The sequence below is a fragment of the Mastigoproctus giganteus genome, chromosome 5 (assembly GCF_048544385.1).
Source record: "Mastigoproctus giganteus isolate SK-2022 chromosome 5, ASM4854438v1, whole genome shotgun sequence".
In the NCBI taxonomy this organism is placed as follows: domain Eukaryota; kingdom Metazoa; phylum Arthropoda; class Arachnida; order Uropygi; family Thelyphonidae; genus Mastigoproctus; species Mastigoproctus giganteus.
Genome location: NC_143579.1, coordinates 228,254,462 through 228,273,096, shown reverse-complemented (window position 1 = coordinate 228,273,096; position 18,635 = coordinate 228,254,462). Strand labels below are relative to the sequence as shown.

The window sequence follows — 18,635 nt, the reverse complement described above, 5'->3', positions numbered from 1 at the left end:
TACTCCCATAGATTTCGCAACCTCCAAAGCCTTTTCCCTAATAATAGGCCCATTAATGGGAATTTTTTTAGCACGTGCGCGAAAAAACCACTCATACGTAACATTGTCAATTTGAAGTCCAACAGTTTTCGGGAATGATTTTTGAACCTGATCATTTCCGTGTTACCAAAATTGTTTGAGCAGTTCATTTTTTTTTTCTTTAGAATGTCGCTTACCTGCGTCTTCCCGATTTTGAACTTTGCAGCGAGATTGCGAACACTATTTTTTTGCCGATCATACGCATTAATGAGTTCGACTTTATCTTTTAAAGTTAAATGTTTACGAGAAGACATTGTGCACTTCACACGACACTGAACAAAACTGAAAACTCAAACTCAAAAGACGAAAGGCCGACAAAATTCCCCCCCTCCCTGCACACACCGAATTCATCAGAAGTTTTACACGTGCCTTAAAATTCTTGAAAATGGGTTTAGAACCGCGACGTAAACCTTGATAAAATTCAGACAATCGGAAATAGAAAATAAACACACGATTGAGGCAATACGTGGGAGAAACGTTCCTAGAAAAAGGGCCGTAAGCTCGCCCGCTGTCCGTTATGGGGAGATCAAATTAAGTGCTAATCTAAACGAAACAGTGCAGATTGCCTGTCCGCGTCCGTTACAGAGAATGTCCGCTAGACAGAAGCTGAAAACACGTTAAAACCAATGGAGGTGAGTTGGGTAATTTGAAAATGTCCGTTGTAGAGAGATGTCCGTTAACGAGAGTTGTCCGTTAGGAGAAGTTTCACTGTATATATCAAAATTATTTCTTTACATCTACGTCTTGTGTTATACGAGATAATTAGGAAATCTCCATTCAAGCAATTGTTAAATAAGCCAAATTATACAAAACAGAGAAACTGCAAAACAACAAAATCAAATCAACAAACAACTAATATCTTCCTTACCAAGCGCAGCAGCACAGACTCCTGCAGAAATAAGGCGAACTGTCGTCCAGAATAATACTAGGCAACCATACCTATGCACCAGCCTAAGAGAAAATGCAGTCACTCACTATAAGAGGGCAAAATTAAAATAAAAGAAAGAAATTTTCTTTTGTGATTAATTTTATTTATTTTACTTTTTTCTGCTTATTTTCATCACACAGACGCAACCATAAAGGTTAGGCGGGCGCATTATAAATGCTTACAATTTCTTATTTATACTATACTTTAGAATAATTTGCTATAAATTAATATATTTCAAATTTTTTTCTCAATACTTGTGATAATTTTCTTCATTCGTCTCGGAAGGATTTGCCATTGTAAATTCCCAAAATAAATAAAATAAAAATTTAAAAAATAAATAGTCGCGAGGTTGTTATATTGCGAATTTGGGGTTTTTCCTGAAATTTCTCGGAATTTTTGATTGCCAGTGAATATGCCCCTCTAAACAGCAAAGAACTCCCTAAAAGTAAAAGACAAAATCTGAATTTCACCGTCGTCTAGAGCCAATCGACAAGGATAAAGAGTGAGGACTTCTCAGGGTGAGAAGCCAATGAGTTTTTTTTTTTGTTAAGTTTTAATAATTGTGCAATTTAACATTACAAATATTGTAGCGATGGATATGTTAAAAAAGTATATCAAAAATATTTAGAAAAAAAATGTAGTAAGAATATTGTTGTATTTTGATAATTTAGGTTTCTTAGACTTTGCACTGGAACATGCATAAATGCAACTGTCTGTTGAGGGATTAGTTTTTAGTTTTCAAAAGATCACTGATCGATTGATAAAACTACTTTGACAGAACTGGACTGGACAAACGCTAATGTCTTACCAATACACAAAGGAGGTGCAAAACACGTGATGGACAACTATTGACCAGTGAGTGACGCACATATTGCGCCATAATATATATGGCGCAATATGTGTGTAGTAACAACTGTGTGGTGGTACTACACTCAAGGTAATGAAAAATGAAAAAGACCTCGGGATAATTGTGCAGTCAGATACACGTTCCCTTCCCCCTTGCCAACTCCCCATCCAAATCTGTCATCTCACACAGCGATTAGCCCTACATCAAAATTTTAAGCCACACCAAAATTCTTGCCTGACCCAATTAGGCTTTATCAAACCCTTCAGCGTAAAACCCCAAACAGTGCTCCTAAAGAAAAACCCCAAATTCGCAATAAAACAACCTCGCGACTATTTATTTTTTAAATTTTTATTTTATTTATTTTGGTCCTAGTCACTGAAATCCCAGGAAACTAGGTGGCAGGACCTGCCAGAGTACTGATTCAATCACTGGTAACGCCCGGCCGGCCTCCCCGTGGCTGGTATTGGTAACGTCGGGCCCAATTAGGGATCTGGCGGCTAAAGGCTGGATGAACAATGGGCACAACATACTACATAGTACATATCCCACACGCTTTTAAATCTCTGGCTTGACCGATACAGAGAACGTACGCAGAGATGGGAGAAATTCCAGGAACCGTTAGACCCTCAACCTACCAAATATGAGGTTCTCTAAGCGATGAAGAAAGGCTGCCAGAGCAGGTCATGCGGTTTTGTCAATGATATACAGGAATTCTGCTAGCAGGGATAAGGAGGGGAATATACTTTTGTATAAGGCAATGGTCAGGCCACATCTTGAGTACTGCATACAAGTCTGGAAGCCTCATTTTAGGAAAGATGTAGAGCTCCAGAAACGAGTACAGAGAAAGGCGACGAGATTGGTGAGGGGAACAAATCTGAAAAATTCAGTTCTGCAAATTGCAGCGTATGGAGACTAGGCACCTTGCGAGTGATCTCATTGAAGTGCATAAGGCTTCCAATGGATTGAGCAAGCTCAGTGCCGATGGGATTCTTTCTTTTACTCTGACTATACACATAAGGGGGGGGGGTATAAATTCAAATTGAGGAAGGGTGTTTGTAGAATAGATGTGTGGAAGTTTGTCTTTAGCCAGCGGGTGGTTGATTGCAGAAACAAACTTCCAAATGTTGTTGTGGAAGTTGATAGTTTAAATAAATTCAAGAAAGAAATAAACTATTGAAGGAAATGTATAGTAATGCTAATGCTAATATGATCTAAGTCGCTGATGCGTCTCAAACCTAATAATAACAACAGCAACATTATAGCGTAAACGTGTGTTGAAGGAAACGTGTTTACGCACCTTCCTAGTGTTTGTTGCTTCCTGGTAGCTAAGTGGCTAGAAACAACACACACGCACACACTGTATAAACATAGCACTAGACACATCTGAACTTTCTGTAGACGCCTGTATTATCACAGTGTAGTACGGCGGATTTGAACTATCTTTCGGTGCTTACCCTACATAAGATACATGTCTCCATGGTAAGTGAGAAGAACCAGTTGGTTCTTTCTCACTGGTAATTCTAAAAAACCCAGCCAAACTCGTAATGGAGTTAGAGTGAGATTACTGTTTGGTTCATTTGATCTCCTGGTTTATGCCCATAATAAGATCAACAAATAAAAACCTGATAATCCATTATAATAAATTTGGGGTGGGAAGAAGTTAAACTCTCTTGAACTCTTTGCCTCAAAACTGCTATGAGATACTGTAATTGGTTTCTTTAAATGTTACAATAAAGATTTGATTCAATTTTGCAATATATTACGTATATTACGAACCCACTTTGAAGAAGGCAAGATATACGAATACAGTATATTGCACCTGTAATATATTGTACACCTGCTTGTATCTAAGAATATTTTATTGACACAATGTTTAATGACGTGTAGGTCTTAATTACGACTTTTGGTCTTAATTAGATGTTGTATTTCCATTGATAACGGTGAACCATTTTTTGATAACAGGAAAGCAGTATTTTGGTATATTCCTCTTTCAACACAGTAGTCAATTCATCTACTATTTCGAGCGTTTTCGCCTGCCCCGAAGCAGGTAGTCAATTCATCCTAAAGTTCTTAACTGGGATTAGATCGGCACTCTGGGCAAGCGAATAAAGCATTTGCACGATTATGTTTTCGGATCAAGTTACAGGCTGTGCAGTATTATATGGCGAATTGTCATATTAAAACACTAAAAAGACTGCGCCATATTATTGCCGCAGCGTATAGAGAGTAAATTGTCCCTAGTGCCAATGTACCTCATGGTATTCATTATTACAGGAACGGCGACCAATGTTCCAAGCCAACACCACCAAGATAAACTGAAATGGTGATTGTACACTTCATAGTTGGAACGACAGATTCCAGGCATTGTTCTTCAAATCAACTTGCTCCAAGCATCCGCCAAATACAGATAACAGTTTGAAAAACCAACTATTATATTTAGGCCACCCGAATAATTAAATTCATCTGCCTTGCTGTGTCTTTTGTCTGTTAATTTCGTGTGTTCTATTGTCGATTTGTCTGTTTGCTGGAAGAAAAACCCCAGTTTCTGGGTAAATAAAACCTTGCTATCTACGCCTGAGAAGTTCAAAAAACCGTGAACCATGATTTGTCGCTCCGTAACACAGCATTTCAATGTTCTTGAGGCAAATTACAATGGGATTTTTACCAGGCAAGTCGACGCTGTGCATTTTTATGTGATTTTTTGGTTTGTGAACTGCGGTTATTCGGTAAATTCTGATGCCACAGTTTCCTATGTACCGTATTTGATTCTGTACCTCTGGCCCATAATACACACCGAGGTCCTGAATTCGGTGTATATTATGTGGTGCGTATTTTCTGGTCGGTTTACTTGTGTTGCTAGACAAAAACCCGATTTTCCGAAGGGGAGAAACCTTGTTGCCCTTTCCTGGGATTAGCTAACTTAGCCACGGAGTGAAAAAAAAGCCCACAAAAGTTCCTCGCGTCATTCATGGGATGGGAACCCAGGTCTTTTTCAGTGTGGCGAGAACGGTAATTATAACTAGCGCGGGGTATCCAAATAATTTTGGCTAAAGGAAATTTCCAACCCTACGATTCCATGTTCAGACGATGAGAATGTAGTTCTTCCTATTGCATATCCAAGCCAACTCATTAGAACATGAGTTGGCTTGGATATATGCAATAGGAAGATGATGAATGGTGATGATGATGAATAGGATGATGATGAAGAAGTTGATGATCTTGGGTTGGATGAGATCTATCCAGTTATATTAAAGCAGGAGGCAAAGGAACTAAGCAAATCCTTAGCCATAAATATGAGAGCATCCTTGTTCTCAGGAGAAGTCCCCACGTACTGGAGACAAGTAATTACAGACCAGTTAGTTGCGGGGAAAATAATGGAGTCACTAGTTAAAAAGCGTTTCAGGATCATCTAGACAAAACTGCAATAATAATTCAGACACAGCATGGGATTGTTAAGGATTTCCAATCAGATTTGTCAGAGAAGACTTCTCTGATTGGATACTATGATGTGGGTACAAAGGAACTGTATGCAAAAAATAATTTTGATATCATATACTTGAATTTCAGGAAAGCTTTTGACACTGTTGCGCATGGAAGACTACTGTACAAATTCGAGCAGATGGTATTAAGGTTAAGTTGCCACAATGAATAAAACTGTGGTTGAGTGGGAGAAGACAGAGAGTGGTAATCAATGGACGGTGCTCTTCGTGGACTAATGTTATTAGTGGAGTCCCCCATGATTCGGTGTTGGGCCCACTGTTGATTTGTATATTTATCAAATATATTGATGAAGGTATATTAGGCTTAGTGTCGAAGTTTGCAGATGATACAAAAGTTGGCATGGTTGTTGATGACAGTAATGACAGTGTGCTACCGCAACAGGATCTAGAAAAGTTAAGCAGATGGGCTTAGAAGTGGTAACTGAAGTTTAACATTGACAAATGCAAAGTATTGCATATGGGTAGAATTAACCCCAGAGAAATGTACCAACTATGTGGTACTACACTTAGGGTGGTAGAAAATGAAAAGGAGCGGGGGAGGGGTGATTGTGCAGTCAGATATGAAGTTTTCTGAACAATGCAGACAGGCTGCCAGAGCAGGTCATGGCATTTTGTCAATGATATACAGGAATTTTGTTAGCAGGGAAAAGGAGGTGATTGTCCCTCTATATAAGGCAATGGTCAGTCCACGTCTAAGTACTACTTACAGGTCTGGAGGCCTCATTTTAGGATGGATGTAGATTGACTTGAGCGTGTACAGAGAAGGGCAACAAGATTGGTGAGGGGAAACGAAAGGGTTCTCTTTCCAAGTAAGGCTTAAGTCCTGCAAATTGCAGTGGCTGTAGACTAGACACGTGCGAGGTGATCTGATTGAGGTGTATAAGGCCTTGAATGGGTCGAGCACTCTGAACTGTGATAGAATTCTTCCGCTTGCTCGGATTAAGAACCTAAGTGGGCATAAATTCAAATTGAGGAAAGGCAGCTGTAGAACAGGTGTGCAGAAATTTGCTTTTAGCCAGCGAGTGGTTAATTGCTGGAACAAACTTCCATCTGTCGTTGTGGCAGCTGATAGCTTAAATTAATTCAAGGAGGAACTGGATAAAGTTTTAAAGGGAATTTTTTTTTTCGGCTGATGTTATATAAGCTCATACGCTTGCTTTCTTGCATCACATGCCTCTATTACTATTAGCGTGAAGCACTGACTTCGGCTACGACTACTTTCAGATGATGAAGCACTCGGTTTAGTTTCTTTATCTCTATACGATCGAGCAGATTGGTATTAAAGGTAAGTTGCTACAATGGATAAAAGGATGGTTAAGTGGTGGGAAGACAGAGGGTGGTAATCAATGGGTGCCGCTCTTCGTGGACTAGTGTTATTAGTGGAGTCCCACAGAGTTTGGTGTTGGGTCCACTGTTGTTTTGTATATTTATCAATGATATTGATGAAGGTATATCAGGCTTAGTGTCGAAGTTTGCAGATGATACAAAGGTTGGCAGGGTTGTTAATGACAGTAATGGCAGTGTGCTACTGCAACAGGATCTAGATAATTTGTTCAGATGGGCTAAGAAGTGGCAACTGAAGTTTAACCTTGACAAATGCAAAGTACTGCATATGGGTAGAAGTAACTCCAGAGAAACGTACCAACTGTGTGGTACTACACTTAAGGTGGTAGAAACTGAAAAATACCTGGGAGTGATTGTGCACTCAGATATCAAGTATTGTGAGCGATGCAGACAGGCTGCCAGGGCAGGTCATGGGGTTTTGTCAATGATATATAAGAATTTTGCTAGCAGGAAGAAGGAGATGATTGTCCCTCTGTATAAGACAATGGTCAGGCCTTAAATACTGCGTACAGGTCTGGAGGCCTCATTTTAGGAAGGATGTAGATTTACTTGAGCGTGTACAGTGAAGGGCAACAAGATTGGTGAGGGGAATGAAGGGATCCTTTTACCAAGAGAGGCTTAAGTTCTGCAAATTGCAGTGGCTGGAGACTAGACACCTGCACGGTGATCTGATTGAGGTGTATAAGGCCTTGAATGGGTTGAGTACGCTGAATTCTGATGGGATCCTTCCACTTGTTCAGATTATGAACCTAAGAGGGCATAAATTTAACAAGTACAGGTCACTGTTGAAAAAAAGCCGTGAAATAGGGTTGAATTTGAAAGTGTCTGCAATTCTGCCCAGACACGATAGGAGGGAGTATATGATGAGAGCCTTGTCGATCAATTCGGCCCTGGAAAGATTGTGCAAGGCTCAAGGGGTAGAATTTTTTTCAGCCTGGACTGTACTTGTTAACAGGAGGGATTGCTTCTACAGGGATGGGATACACTTAAATAGAAAGGGTGCAAGAATATTTGCTGATGCTATCGAGGCAGTGTTAGGTGGGTCGGAAAACTGCTAGCTTGGGGGGGATACAAAGACAAATAGATTAACAGTAGCCACTGGCAGAGGTGAAAGAGATTCTTGCACTGCTTCTATTGGAATGAGCAGAAGCCTGAAAAACAAGATTCAGGATATTTTAGAGACTGCTGGGAGTCATTGCGGTACAAGTAAACACATGGGTTGTGTTAGGGTAGCAAAGAATAGAAATAGGTGCATGTATACTTGCGTGTACACCAATGCTAGGAGTTTAGTAAATAAATTTGATGAATTTGAGGTATTGCTCAAAACATCAAAGGCAGATATTGTTGGGATATCAGAGACTTGGTGTCACACAGATATAAGGAATGCAGAACTGGAATTTGGGGAGTACAACGTCTACAGAAAAGATAGACTGGATAGGAAGGGAGGAGGGGTTATGCTATTAGTTAAGAAATTAATAAAATCCAAGGAAGTGAAGCCAGTGGACATCGCTGGACAGTGCAGTGTCGAGTCAGTTTGGTGTGACATAAGCATTGGGAGATCAAAATTGAGAGTAGGAGTGTGCTATAGGCCTAATGACTCTGATGAGTATAATAAGAAACTGTACAGGGAAATAGAGTGGGCCAGTAAATCAGAGAGTCTTATAATGGGAGATTTTAATTTCCCAGATATTGACTGGAATTTGTGGGCTGGTCACTCACACACTAGCAAGGCTTTTGTGGATTTATTGGATGATTGTTTTCTACATCAGCATGTTCGGGAGGCAACTAGAGGGAGGAATACTCTTGATTTGATTATCAGCAGTGATTCTTCATGCATTAAGAATCTGCAGATAAATGAACCACTAGGTGGCAGTGATCACAGTGTGCTGAAGTGGGATTTACTCAAAGAGGTAACTACCATTAGGGGTAAAGGGAAGGGTTATTGCTTTCGTAAAGGCGACTACGATGGACTGAGACAGTATTTAAATTCTATACAGTGGGACTAACTGATGATGTTACCAACAGTAAATGCAAAATGGGAAGCATTCAAAGAACTTATCTTGGAAGCTACTAGACTTTACATACCAACTAAGAAATATTGTTCAAGGTTTAGGTCAAAATGGATGTCAGATGAACTGATGAGGCATATGGCAGAGAAGAAACATTCATGGGATACATACAAATTAACACATGACACAGAAGCCTATGATAGATACAAGTTGATCTGTAACCAAGTTACAAAGGAGGTTAGGCAGGCGAAGGCAGATTACGAGAAATCCGTGGCAAGGGATGCAAAGAAAAACAGCAAAGAGTTCTTTACTTATGTAAACTCTAGAAGGAAGGGGATGAATCAGATTGGTCCACTTGATATCGATGGGTCAACTGTTGTGATCCTGCTCAGATAGCTAACAAACTAAATGAATATTTTGCATCGACATTCACACATGAGGAGTTATTTAGCGAGGGGAAAGCCAGAGGTGTATTCAACTCTAGCAGTAAGCTAGAGAATCTTGTAATAACTGAGAGTAAAGTGGAGGAGAAATTGTTGAAGATAAACACAAGAAAGGCACCTGGGGTGGATGGGATCTATCTAGTTATATTAAAGGAGGCAGCAAAGGAAGTAAGCAAACCCTTAGCCATAATTATGAGAGCTTCCTTGGACTCAGGGGAGGTACCCATAGACTGGAAATGTGCAAATGTGACCCCAATTCACAAAGGAGAATCAAAAGCTGACACAAGCAATTATAGACCTGTGAGTTTAACTTCTGTTCCAGGAAAATTAATGGAGGCACTAGTTAAAGAAGCACTGCAGGATCATTTAGACAAGACTTCAGTTATAGCTCGGACACAGCATGGTTTTGTTAAGGGGAAGTCTTGCCTGACCAATTTGATTGGATACTATGATGCAGTCACAAAGGAACTGGATGCAGGGAATAACTTTGATATTATATACTTGGATCTTAGAAAGGCTTTTGATACTGTTGCACATGGAAGACTGCTGCACAAATTGGAGCAGTGTAACATTGGAGGCAAATTGCTGCTGTGGGTATAGGGGTGGCTGAGGGGGAGAAGACAGAGGGTGGTAATCAATGGACACTGCTCGTCGTGGACTAATGTTATTAGTGGCGTCCCTCAGGGCTCAGTGTTGGGTCCATTATTGTTTTCTGTATTCATAAATGATATTGATGATGGTATATCAAGCTTAATGTCGAAGTTTGCAGACGATACAAAGGTAGGCAGGCTTGTCAAGGACACTACTGACACTATGCTGCTGCAACAGGATCTGGAAAGGTTGAGCAGATGGGCTGAGAGGTGGCAAATGAAGTTTAACATTGACAAATGTAAAGTACTACACATGGGAAACAGCAACCCCAGAGCAACGTATCAACTCTGTGGTATTACATTGACAGTGGTAGAGAATGAAAGGGACCTGGGGGTGGTTGTGCAGGCAGATATGAAGTTCTCTGAGCAGTGCAGACGGGCTGCAAGAGTAGCTCATGGTGTATTGTCAATGATATATAGGAATTTTTCTAGCAGGGATAAGGAGGTGATTATTCCCTTGTATAAGGCAATGGTCAGGCCACACCTAGAGTACTGTATACAGGCCTGGAGGCCTCATTTCAAGAAGGATGTAGAGCTGCTCGAACAAGTAGAGAGAAGGGCAACAAGATTAGTGAATGGAACAAAGGGGTGCTCTTACGAAGAAAGGCTTAAGATTTGCAAATTACAGTGTCTGGAGACTAGGCACCAGCGAGGTGATCTGATAGAGGTGTATAGAGCATTGAATGGTTTGAGCATGCTCAATGCTGATGGGATTCTTCCTCTCGCTCAGAATAATCACCTGAGAGGGCATAAATTCAAATTGAGGAAAGACAGATGTAGGATAGACGTGCGGAAATTTGCCTTTAGCCAGCGAGTGGTTGGTTGGTGGAACAGACTTCCATCCCTTGTCGTGGAAGTTGATAGCCTAAATAAGTTTAAGGCTCAGCTGGACAGGTATTTTGAACGAACAGAGGGGTGAAGTGGGAGTGGTTTTTTTTTTTTTTCTTTTTTTTTTTTTTTGGCTGATGCTGCATAAGCTTGCTTTCTTGCATCAAATGCCTCTACTAATGCTAATTCAAATTAAGAAAGAACAGATGTAGGACAGAAAGGAAAAACAAACTTCCATCTGTCGTTGTGGAAGTTGATAGGTTGAATAAATTTAAGGAGGAACTGGACAGGCATTTGGAGGGAATGGTGTGTTTTTTTTTTTTTTTTTTTGCTGATGCTGCATAAGCTCATACACTTGCTTTCTTGCATCACATGCCACTTCTACTACTACTACTACTACTACCTTTCGGCATTACACCTATCACTGGTTTGTTGGAACGAACTTCCATCTGGTGTTGTGGAAGTGGGTTTTTTGAATGAGTTCAAGGAAGAACTGGACAGACTCTTAGCGGGGACAGACAGATGATATGGGAAGTGTTTTTTTATTATTATTTTTTGCTGATGCTGTAAATTTTATTAGCGTTCTTCCATTATACTTCTTATACTATTGTTCTTGCGTTATACTATTATACTTCCATTATACTAATCTTAATTCACTTAGATATTTTAATTAATTTTAATAGAGTTTTAATGGTTTTTTCTCCCGAAAATACGGTGTTTCATCCAGCAAACAGAATATCGACCACAGAACATACGCAATTTGCAGAAAGTACACACCGAGTATTTTGACCTTAGTCGCCTTAGTACGATTTTATTCCTAAAATCATACAACAACAACAACAGCAACAGCAAAATAATTATATTATTCGTTAAAGTCGAATCATGTAACGTTGCGTTTTTCTGGAAAGTGTTTTCCTAAATGATCATTTAGGAAAACACGTTCAACAGCAATAACTTTATTATTCTATACAATCTGTGATTTTTTAAAATGTTTAATTTATTATTTTCATCTATGACTCATCCAGTTAGTAGAGGGCGCTTTATATAAGATGTGTATCATGAACGTTTGTGGAGCAAAAGTTATTTGAAATATTAATATAGCGAATGGTTTAAAAATTGTGAATTATAAATGGAAATTAGTTAGTAATGTAACTTTGATGCACCATGAAGAAGCTTAATATGTATAAATTCTTTAAGGTGTTCACGTGTCTACATATTTTAGAAGAAAATGGATCTACCGAGTCATACAGCGTGTGACAAGAAACATGTTTCTTCCTACTTGATTTATGAGATTACCATTCTTTTGTCCGTCTTTTTATTTTGGTATGGATTTGTTAATTAACATTGCCCTTTGTTACATTGTTTGTAATCTGTCTGTAACTTTAAATATCAACCACTTTCGAAACAAAAGTTTGGGGTGGGGGTCCCCAAGCTACAAGCGTGAAATAGCATACTTATGCATGGGTAATGCACCCACATCATTTCTGCTACCAAGTTAGTATTAATGCATATGAGATATAATTAAAACGATGCATTAAAGCTATCTTGGTAGTAGAAATTATGTGTGCGCATTATTATTATTAGCCATATGGTGCAAGGAAGCCTGAGGCTTATGCTGCACCAGCCAAAAAAAATTTCTGAGTTAACCTGAGAGAGAGAGAGAGAGAGAGAGAGAAAGAAAGAAAGAAAGAAAGAGAAGTAGAAGGAAATCACCAAGAAAGTGAAGAATGATGATATTCACCTCAGAACCCTGAGCATGCCAAGCACATACTCACCAGATGTGAGCCCCTGGGGATATTACCCATGCATAAGTATCCTTCATACTCTTAGGCATTTAGCTAAGAAATATCTTTAAGTTACAAGCATGTTTTTTTTTGTTTTTTTTTTTTCAGGTTAAAGTCACTTTGCAACCAAATTTTTTATTTTATTCTAAAAGTTTGTAAAAGCCATCCTAACTAACTCTTTGTAACACTTAGTTCCTCAGAAAGGCAGCATAATTATAATGTGGCCCTTTTTTTTTTTTATTTATTTACGATCTTTGTTACTTCACGTGAATAGTTTCAAATTTGCCCTGTGAGCAGTGAAGCACTTGTTTCAAAATTGAAATGACATGTCTTTCTTTTAATTCTGATTTCATATACAAGGAGCTCTTATTCCAGATTGTGTAATATTGTTTAGAAAGAATGCACAGAAAAAAGTCACCTTGAAAGGAAGAAAAACATACCATGCTTATGAATGTTATATATTTATTTTTTATCCCTTCATTTTTATGTTACATGTGTATGAGAGAATAAGACAGGGCTATAGGTTAAATTGTTATTTAATAAATGCTTCTTAGAAACCATGATTTTGAAAATGAGATATTCTTTGTGTTTTTGTATATCCTAAAATACATAATTTTGGTATTTTTTAGAAGGTCAAAATATAAGCATCACATCACTTTGCTGCCATTGTTATTATTATTTTTACATTTTTATTATGTACTTTCATAGTTTTTTCATTATTCCAGTAGAAAGTGCCCACTCTATAAGCAACTCTTTGTGAGATCCAGACTATTTCATTTGATATAATTATATATACCGATTTTACAATTTAGACAGCTTTCAATAATAATATAGACTAAATTATACTGTGAATTCTAATAGGAGCTATTATTCCAGATTGTGTAATATTGTTTAGAAAGAATACACAGAAAAAGGTCACCGTGAAAGGGAGAAAAACATACCAGGCTTTTATGAACGTTATATATTTTAAATGTACATATTAATGCTGTGCTAAAATTGAGACTTTTTGTTTACTAAACTAAATTTTAATTAATACTATAATACATTATATGCATAAAAGTAGGATTACTATACATATTATATTAAATGTGTATTACATATGTATAATAAGTTTCTGTTGCCATTGCTATGCTGTAAAATTACACAATCTGGAATAAAAGACAAAGAGCTAAAGACCCAGAACCACATTCAAAGAATAGACTTGTGTACTTAAAAGCTTGTAGTATTTTTTTTTTTTTTTTCTTTCTTTAAGTTACTGAAATATAGATAAACTTTGTTTACCAAGTAAACCACTTAGTGTTGCATCAGAATATTACATATATTTTAGTTTAATGTTAAGGACACTACCTTGACATTGGGTAGTTTGTATAAATATTTTTGTATAAACAACTAAAGATGTTTACTGAGAATTTCAGCTAACATTTACTGATTTGATTTTCTGATTTGAATTCACTATAAACAAGAAGTGATGGTAATAGTCAGTTACCCTTGATTTATTTATGATGTGTATTCATTATTAGTTTAACTGTTTTAATGCTAATTAATATTAATTTAATTGTTTACTAAGGAATCTAAGCAAGAAAGTTAAAAGTTATAATTTAATCATGTGTGAATATAACCGTATTTGCATATATGTAATACATGGCAATATATATTAGTATATAAAATAACTTACATATATGATATACTACTGTATATCTTGTATATAAACCTAATTAACAATGTAAAAGTATCTGTATTTTGTGTAATTGGTCGGTTTTGGTTTAGTAGTACTTAAAAAAAAGTGTTTTGTTTAACTGCTTAGCTAAGTCAGTATTTGCTGATTCCCTGTATGTAGATGTGTATACTGCATTATATAATACTTATATGAGGTGTCACCAAAATTTAATGAGCTTAATTATATTATGCAAATTTTTAATGGGAAAATTGCTTGTAAAGATAATTCTGACATTTTATTACTTTATTGACATTTTCTTGTACAGTATTTATGCAAAAATTAGATTGCTGTAACTGCTAGATATGGGAGCAGTAATTGTTTTTACTTTTTTTTATTTCCAAAATGATATTTTTTTTAGAGCATAGAATCAATATCAGATTTTGAATCCAGCAATTTATGAGACCAATGAAAATGTTCAGTGAGCAAGAGATTTTGTTTATTCATTACAGGTAGCTCACTTTACACTAATAGCTAAACAAATTTTGATAAAGAAACAGTCCAACTGGTTTTGATGGAACACATGAGCATAAAGTGTCAACTAAATGTGCCAACTTAAAGTGACATAGTTGTTTCTAGTAAAAAAAAAAAAAAAAAAAAAGGATGAGGGATCATTTAGCTCCCTCAATTCCCTAAGTTAAAAGGGCGGAAGGGATGATGCCAGCTCACAAGAATGACCATATCATTGTGCATTCTCATGGGTTGGCATCATCCCCTTGACTTTTTTTTTTGCCATTGAATAAGCTAAAACCAGTACATTAGATATGATAAACGATTTTTATTTTTAATTAAAATTTTCATCCATTTTTATATAGTTGTTCTAATGTTGTATAAACATTCTTATTCCATGCAGTAACTCTTTACTCCGCATATCAAACCAGATTTGCATTACATCACTTTGTTATGATTGTGTAAGTGATACCCTTTAAAATTCTTTTTTCAAATGTCCATAAAGCCTAAAAGCAAGATCAGGTATAGAAGGATGTGCTAAGATTTAATATTCCAATTTTTAAGTGCCATCATCACAATGAACATATGCTGCCTATCATTGCCATGCTTCAATATAACTTTATTATTATTATTATTATTATTGTTAGAGAGAGAGAGAGGTAGGTAGAAGGGAGTCACCAAGAAAGAGAATGATGACATTCAGCTCAAAACCCTTAGTGTGCCAAGCCCATACTCACCAGATGTGAGCCTCTTTATTTTCCATACCATGTCTTTTTTCTTGTTACTAGGCTTGCTAATTTTTGTGATTGTAATAAAGATATTCATTAAAATTACAATAAAGCTATTCACACTCTTTTTTTTTTTTTTTTTTTTTTTTTAAAGATCAATAGATGTAGGACTGGAACATCATGAAATTTGTAAGCTTTACCTGTGGCCTGCTGAATTGCCACTTTCTTGGGCCATGGTGATTGTGTATATCTCCATTTCAATATTGTTTCTGAATCAGTGATGAAACAAATATTCATTCCTGTTAACAGAATACCTTTATAATCTTTCAGGCTGAGGAAAATACATTTGTCATAATATAGAAGTTCATCACCCTCTACTTTGAAAGCATTCAGGTATGTTTCTTTTGGTTAGTCAAAGACTTTGAAATCCATTTGAGATTAACCTTTCTTGAAGCTGTTCTTGTCATGAATGATGGAATCAATGCTTCCAATACTGATATAATCTATTTCTTACACAGCTTTTTTTTTTTTTTTAATTTTCCAAAATAAGATCTTTCACCCTAACTGTGTTATCATTCATAATTTTGGCTTATGCTATATAAGCTTGCTTTCTTGCATCATGTGCCTATGCTAATGAATGATGGAATCAATGCTTCCACTGCAAATTATAGTGTCTGGAGACTAGGCACCTGTGAGGTGATCTGATTGAGGTGTATAAAGCCTTGAATGGTTTCAGCATGCTCAGTGCTGATGGGATTCTTCCTCTTGCTCAGAATAATCACCTGAGAGGGCATAAATTCAAATTGAGGAAAGACAGTTGTAGGATAGACGTGCGGAAGTTTCCCTTTAGCCAGTAGGAGGTTGATTGCTGGAACAAACTTCCATCTGTCATTAGCATTAGCATTAGTAGAGGCATTTGATGCAAGAAAGCAAGCTTATGCAGCATCAGCCAAAAAAAAAAAAAAAAAAAAACCACTTCCACTTCACCCCTCTGTTCGTTCAAAATACCTGTCCAGCTGAGCCTTAAACTTATTTAGGCTATCAACTTCCACTACAAGGGATGAAAGTCTGTTCCACCAACCAACCACCCGCTGGCTAAAGGCAAATTTCCGCACGTCTACCCTACATCTGTCTTTCCTCAATTTGAATTTATGCCCTCTCAGGTGATTATTCTGAGCTAGAGGAAGAATCCCATCAGCATTGAGCATGCTCAAACCATTCAAGGCTTTATACACCTCTATCAGATCACCTCGCTGGTGCCTAGTCTCCAGACACTGTAATTTGCAAAACTTAAGCCTTTCTTCGTAAGAGCATCCCTTTGTTCCATTCACTAATCTGTTGCCCTTCTCTGTACTCGTTCCAGCAGCTCTACATCCTTCTTGAAATGAGGCCTCCAGACCTGTATACAGTACTCTAGGTGTGGCCTGACCATTGCCTTATACAAGGGAATAATCACCTCCTTATCCCTGCTGGAAAAATTCCTGTATATCATTGACAATACTCCATGAGCTACTCTTGCAGCCCGTCTGCACTGCTCAGAGAACTTCATATCTGCCTGCACAACCACCCCCAGGTCCCTTTCATTCTCTACCACTGTCAGTGTAGTACCACAGAGTTGATACGTTGCTCTGGGGTTGCTGTTTCCCATGTGTAGTACTTTACATTTGTCAATGTTAAACTTCATTTGCCACCTCTCAGCCCATCTGCTCAACCTTTCCAGATCCTGTTGCAGCAGCATAGTGTCAGTAGTGTCCTTGACAACCCTGCCAACCTTTGTATCGTCTGCAAACTTGGACATTAAGCTTGATATACCATCATCAATATCATTTATAAATACAGAAAACAATAATGGACCCAACACTGAGCCCTGAGGGACTCCACTAATAACATTAGTCCACGATGAGCAGTGTCCATTGATTACCACTCTCTGTCTTCTCCCCCTCAACCACCCCTTTATCCATAGCAGCAATTTGCCTCCAATGTCACACTGCTCCAATTTGTGTAGCAGTCTTCCATGTGCAACAGTATCAAAAGCCTTTCTAAGATCCAAGTATATAATATCAAAGCTATTCCCTGCATCCAGTTCTTTTGTGACTGCATCATAGTATCCAATCAAATTGGTCAGGCAAGACTCCCCCTTAACAAAACCATGCTGTGTCCGAGCTATAACTGAAGTCTTGTCTAAATGATCCTGCAGTGCTTCTTTAACCAGTGCCTCCATTAATTTTCCTGGAACAGAACTTAAGCTCACAGGTCTATAATTACTTGTGTCAGCCTTTGATCCTCCTTTGTGAATTGGGGTCACATTTGCACATTTCCAGTCTATGGGTACCTCTCCTGAGTCCAAGGAAGCTCTCATAATTATGGCTAAGGGTTTGCTTACTTCCTTTGCTGCCTCCTTTAATATAACTGGATAGATCCCATCCACCCCGGGGGCCTTTCTTGTGTTTATCTTCAACAGTTTCTCCTCCACTTTACTCCCAGTTATTTCAAGATTCTGTAGCTTACTGCTAGAGTTGAATACACCTCTGGCATTCCCCTCGCTGAATAACTCCTCATGTGTGAATGTCGATGCAAAATATTCATTTAGTTTGTTAGCTACCTGAGCAGGATCATCAACAGTTGACCCATCAATATCAAGTGGACCAATCTGATTCATCCCCTTCTTTCTAGAGTTTACATAAGTAAAGAACTCTTTGCTGTTTTTCTTTGCATCCCTTGCCAAGGATTTCTCGTAATCTGCCTTCGCCTGCCTAACCTCCTTTGTAACTTGGTTGCATATCAACTTGTATCTATCATAGGCTTCTGTGTCATGTGTTAATTTGTAAGTATCCCATGCATTTTTCTTCTCTGCCATATGCCTCATTAGTTCATCTGACATCCATTTTGGCCTAAACCTTGAACAATATTTCTTAGTTGGTATGTAAAGCCTAGTAGCTTCCAAGATAAGTTCTTTGAATGCTTCCCATTTTGAATTTGCTGTTGGTAACATCATCAGTTGGTCCCACTGTATAGAATTTAAATACTGTCTCAGACCATCGTAGTCGCCTTTACGGAAGCAATAACCCTTCCCTTTACCCCTAATGGTAGTTACCTCTTTGAGTAAATCCCACATCAGCACACTGTGATCACTGCCACCTAGTGGTTCATTTATCTGCAGATTCTTAATGCATGAAGAATCACTGCTGATAATCAAATCAAGAGTATTACTCCCTCTAGTTGCCCCCATTGTAGAAGTTGAGAGTTTAAATTGCTTCAAGGGAACTAGACAAACATTTGGAGCTAGTGAATGGGTGAAATGAGAAGGGTGTGTGTGTGTTTTTTATTTTTTT

At 37.8% G+C, this 18,635-nt stretch overlaps 1 protein-coding gene across 2 annotated transcripts in view; it reads left to right on the top strand.

Annotated features, from left to right (window-relative positions):
• l(2)37Cb (DEAH-box helicase 16 lethal (2) 37Cb) overlaps positions 1–18,635 on the top strand; it is a 252,537-nt gene that overhangs the window by 103,214 nt on the left and 130,688 nt on the right. The window contains exon 1 of one of the 2 annotated variants that reach the window (XM_090373775.1): positions 11,786–11,950. The exons of the other annotated variant lie outside the window; for it this stretch is intronic. The gene's annotated coding sequence lies outside the window, so the exon portion shown is untranslated. Of the gene's footprint in view, positions 1–11,785; positions 11,951–18,635 lie in introns of those variants that run through there. 2 annotated transcript variants of the gene reach the window in all.